The sequence below is a fragment of the Sciurus vulgaris genome (assembly GCF_902686455.1).
Source record: "Sciurus vulgaris genome assembly, chromosome: 9".
Taxonomy (NCBI): Eukaryota; Metazoa; Chordata; class Mammalia; order Rodentia; family Sciuridae; genus Sciurus; species Sciurus vulgaris.
Genome location: NC_136469.1, coordinates 77,304,321 through 77,309,085, shown reverse-complemented (window position 1 = coordinate 77,309,085; position 4,765 = coordinate 77,304,321). Strand labels below are relative to the sequence as shown.

Below are 4,765 nucleotides of genomic sequence, written 5' to 3'. Positions count from 1 at the left end.
TCTCAATAAATGGAAAAGGAAAGTGTTTATCCACATGGAACAGTTGCACCAGAGAAAGAAAAGTTGAGAAAAACCTACTAAACCTGAAATATTAATTTGCATCTTGATTCTTCTCTTTTAAATCTAGATGGGCACCAAGCGGCCAAATCCGAGAATGTAAATTAAAACAATATTCACGGTCAAGGGACGTTCATTACAAAAGTGAAACCCTTAAATTTGACGGTGGTCCAAAAGAGTGTGTATAATCGGGAGTAGCGAGAGTGTGTAATTCCAAGAGCCTGCCGCTAGAACAATCTGGTCGGGACTCCTAATTGTATAATCATCTATACTGACGTATGCAAGGCATTTTACGTGATCCCATTTAATTCCTCATTGAGTGATGCTAGGCAAGTCATTTATCTGGAATTTCCCATTATCTGGAATTTGCACCAGTCTCTCCCTCTTGATTTTAAATTCAAGAAGCATCATGAACGCTCTTTACACCTTTGGGGAGAAAAGGTAATAAAACATGTTTTTATAATACCTTAAATGCAAAACACCCGTATGTTATCAAGATTAATAAATTCCGTTGAAAGAGTTTGAGATTCATTTTCAGATTAGTTTGAATTTCAGGTTTTTAAAATTTACAGATACTGAAGTGCTCAACGCAATTTGCAGCCCCCAAAAGGGACCATCTCACATGTGAAAGGAAGAATTAATTTTTTTCTTTTCTCTTCTTCTTTTGTTTTGTTTTGTTTTGTTTGGTACAGGGGATTGAACTCGGGGGCACTCATCCCAACCCTGTTTTGTATTTTATTTAGAGACAAGGTCTCACTGAGTTTCTTAGCACCTTGCTTTTGCTAAGACTGGCTTTGAACTGCTAATCCTCCTGCCTCAGCCTCCCAAGCTGCTGGGATAACAGGCATGCTCCACAGGGCCTGGCAAGAATAAACTTTTTTTTTTTTTTTTCTTGCCTAGTTTTCATTCCAATCCTACAAACTAATTCAGAGCAATTATCTTTTTAGATAACTAATTGCAGTCCCCAAGACCACTGCCAGATTCAACATTCACTAGGAGGAGTCACAGAACTCAGCATATGGTGGTATTCATGCTGTGATTTATTGTATCCAAAGGATACAAAGCAAAGTCAGCAAAGGGAAAAGGATCATGGGAGGATATTTGGAGGAAATTAGTTGCAAGTTTCCAAGAGTAGAGTTACACAGGACACAACTTAATTCCTTCAACATTGAATTATGACAATGTGTGTGAAATGTCACTTACCAGGGGAACTCATTAAAGACTCAGAATCCAGGGTTTTTATCCTGGCTGGTCATGTGGGCATCCTGTCTTGTATGTACCAAAATTCAAGGATTCGGAATGAAAGCAGGTGTTTAGCATTAACAATATTGTTTGTAAAACACTTTGGGCACAGTGAGGCAATTTTATCGGCTTCAGGAATGGTGGGAACCCTCTGAAAATTTAAGTTGCTAGATGCCAGCCAAGAGTCAACGTTGTAAGCAGGTTTTTCTAAAGATAGCAGTGTTAGGCCTGCTATGATATTAACTTCTTCCTGTATAATAAAGGCATACAAACGCAATATTATCTGAAGTACAGCATAGCTACTATGCTCAAAACAAATGGTATTGCTGTGCTATATTTTTAAAAAGCCAATAATGCATTGTATACTTTGTAGATAAACCTTTTGGACCATCATCTACTTGAATCTGTAGTAGTAGTGGGAAGGGGGCAGTTCATAATAGTTCTACAAACAAGCTCACAATATGTTCACCACTTACAGAAGAGGACTTAGAAAGTATAGCAATTCTAGTCCTACAGAAACTCCTCATAAATTCTCTTCCTCCTTCCTAAAAATACTAGACAGACTACCAGATAAAAATTTGCAATCAGATAATTAGACTCAGGATATTTCTTGTGAAAAGTGCTCCAAGGATAAGACTGGGCAGTGGCATCCTGTAGCTTGCTTTTCCCAGGTGGCTTTGCTACTTACTCTCTCAGAAGTTGGAAACAGATGAGTTTACTTTTTAGGACAGAAAAACAAAGAGACTTCAGATAAAATGAATAGTTGATGACTTATAAACCAACCTCCAGGAATGAGAAAAGCTCTAAAATGACAGCCTTTGCTGACCCCAGACATGCGATGTAGGCTTTTTCTACTTCTCCTGCCCCAGGTAAAAGTCATGGTATTTTGCTGGATGGCCTTTGCCATAGAGGCACAGGAGTTTCTTCAACCCTATCTTACAAGGAAACAATATGGAACTCCTAAGACTGCACTGGCCCTGAGATGAGAGTACTTCTTGGGGATCTGGGTCTTCATGGGGGATCCTGTGGGCTTGCGTGACAAGGACCAGCATTGCTGGGGGATACCACCTGACCATCCCTCCATCTCATCCATGCGTTTCAATGCCTTCTTCTCAAACTCAATGAATATGTTGCCTTGCCCTTGAAATCTTGATAACACATTCTTTCTGTTAGCCCAAGAGCACTTAGATGGTCCCTAAATGTGAGAAATATCTATGTGATGTGATTCTAGTTAAGCTTCTGGAAGCCTCCCACTGTATTTTCACAGATTTATGGCAAAGGTCTACCTTTTCCTTTATTTTTCATCATTTTTAGGCAAGTAATATTTGGGACGAGGAAAATTGTCTGTTGTCCTGTCACTGTTGAGTTAAAATTGGAGGAGATATGGAGGAAACAAGAACTTTTAGAGTGGCTAGGCCTTGTCCTTCAGCATGATGCACAAATGCTGGTCCCAGTTCCAATCAACAAGAATGCCCTCGCTTGGGGCTAAGCCTCTTTTGGTTTCCTTGGTGACTGCCATTTTGTTGTTGTTGTTGTTGTTTGGTACCAGGAATTGAACTGAGGGGCGCTTAACTACTGAGCCATATCCCCAGCCCTTTTTTATATTTTATTTAGAGACAGGGTCTCACTGAGTTGCTTAGGGCCCTGCTAAATTGCTGAGACTGACTTTGAACTCTCAATCCTCCTGCTTCAGCCTCCGGATCCACTGGGATTATAGGTGGTGCTACCATACCCAGCCTAAGTGACTGCCTTATCGTGTGTGTGTGTGTGTGTGTGTGTGTGTGTGAGACTGCCTTATCTTTAATACAATCTTTAGACTTGCCATCAGATTGACTTTTGTGATTGGTAGATCCCTAGAGCTGGATGATCTTGGAAGATTGAGGTGGTGGTTGAGTTTCTGAGTTTGCTATTTTATGTGACTACACTCTACCACTGAAATTTACATGCAAGAGCGCATCTTTCTATTCCCACTGTGTGGGCCTTTGGGATTGTAAATAAAGCCCTTCAACTATAAAACATTTTTTCTCTTCGTAAAATATTTATAGAATTTATTTAATGGAATTTAAGTAGTTTTCCTTTTGTGTTTTAGTAATTCATATGCTTTTCTCATTTTGATTGGAAAGTTCTTAAATCCAGGGACTGTAAATAACTTAATATAATAAAATATTCATAGCATTCTTATTTTATGGAAAGCACTGTGTTTAGTATATATAGTGTCTCAAGATGCAAAGAGACTTAGAAAAACATTGTTTTGCCAACAATATTCTCAATTATTTGATTATCCGTTACCAACGGGGTATCCTACAATTTAATTTGGACACTAACTGCCCAGAGTTCAGAAAGACCCCACAAATTTAAGCTTCAATTCTATAAGACCACCCCTTACTTCAGACACCAGTCACAAATGGGTCCCCATGTTACCTGCACTTCTGCCTGGGCAACTATAAATTTGGGGTTCCTGTAACCCTTACTCAAGGTTTGATAATTCTCTAGAAGTGCTAAATTTATGTTGAAAGTACTGTACTTATGATTCTAGTTTATTATGAAGGATACAAATTAACAGCCAGATGAAGAAGTACATAGGGTAAGGTTCAGAAGGACCCAAGCATAGGAACTTCTGTCCCCAAGGAATCAGAGTGCATCAGCTTCCTGGCACATAAATATGTTCACCATCCAGGAAGTTCTCCTAGCCTCATTATTTAAACATTTTTTATTGGGACTGTATTTCACAGGCACAATTGATTAAACCACTAGTCATTGGTGATTGAATTCAATCTCTAACCTCCACCTTGAGAATGAGGGACAGGACTGAAAATTTTAAGCCTTTAATCTTGAGGATGACAGTCAAGGTGCATCCATAGTCACCTTATTAGTGTAAACTCAGGCATGGTAGAAAAAAAGGACTCCTTATGAATAATAAAAACTTTCTCATCACCCGGAAAATTCCAAGGATCTGGAGCTCCACGAGCTGGAATAAGAGAAAAATACCTCCCCTGCCCCAAATATATAAACATGTGTGTGTGTGTGTGTGAATATTTCCATCCATTCATCCACAAGCTCCCAAGATACCAGGAAGATTGGAGCACTAGCTCCCTAAGTATTGACAATTCAAAGAGGAGTGAGACCTAGAAGCAGGTAAGTATCTCTAGATCATAAAAACTGGAGACAAATGGAAGTCTATCTTGCCCTGAAGAGATTTTATTTTTTCCAAAAAGTTAACTTCGAGAGCACAAAATTCTTTTGATCCTGTCTCTAACAAGCAAAGGGCTTTCCCTTTTTGTGAGGTGTGGGAAGACAACTACCTCTTTTTTCTGCATGCAAGCAGAGAACATCATCTTTTTCCTCTCCTCACCCATGGAAAAGACTTCCAAGTTTGTACAGACATGACATTCAACCTGGTTTTGATTGCATTGCTCCAGGAGTGAGAATTGTGGCATGGGGAATCATACAAGCAATATTTGCTTTC

The 4,765-nt window shown here is 39.3% G+C and overlaps 1 long non-coding RNA gene across 4 annotated transcripts in view; it reads left to right on the top strand.

The window, feature by feature from the left end:
* The window catches only part of LOC306669395, a 68,640-nt gene that overhangs the window by 48,262 nt on the left and 15,613 nt on the right, over positions 1-4,765 (top strand). The gene's annotated exons all lie outside the window — the stretch shown is intronic.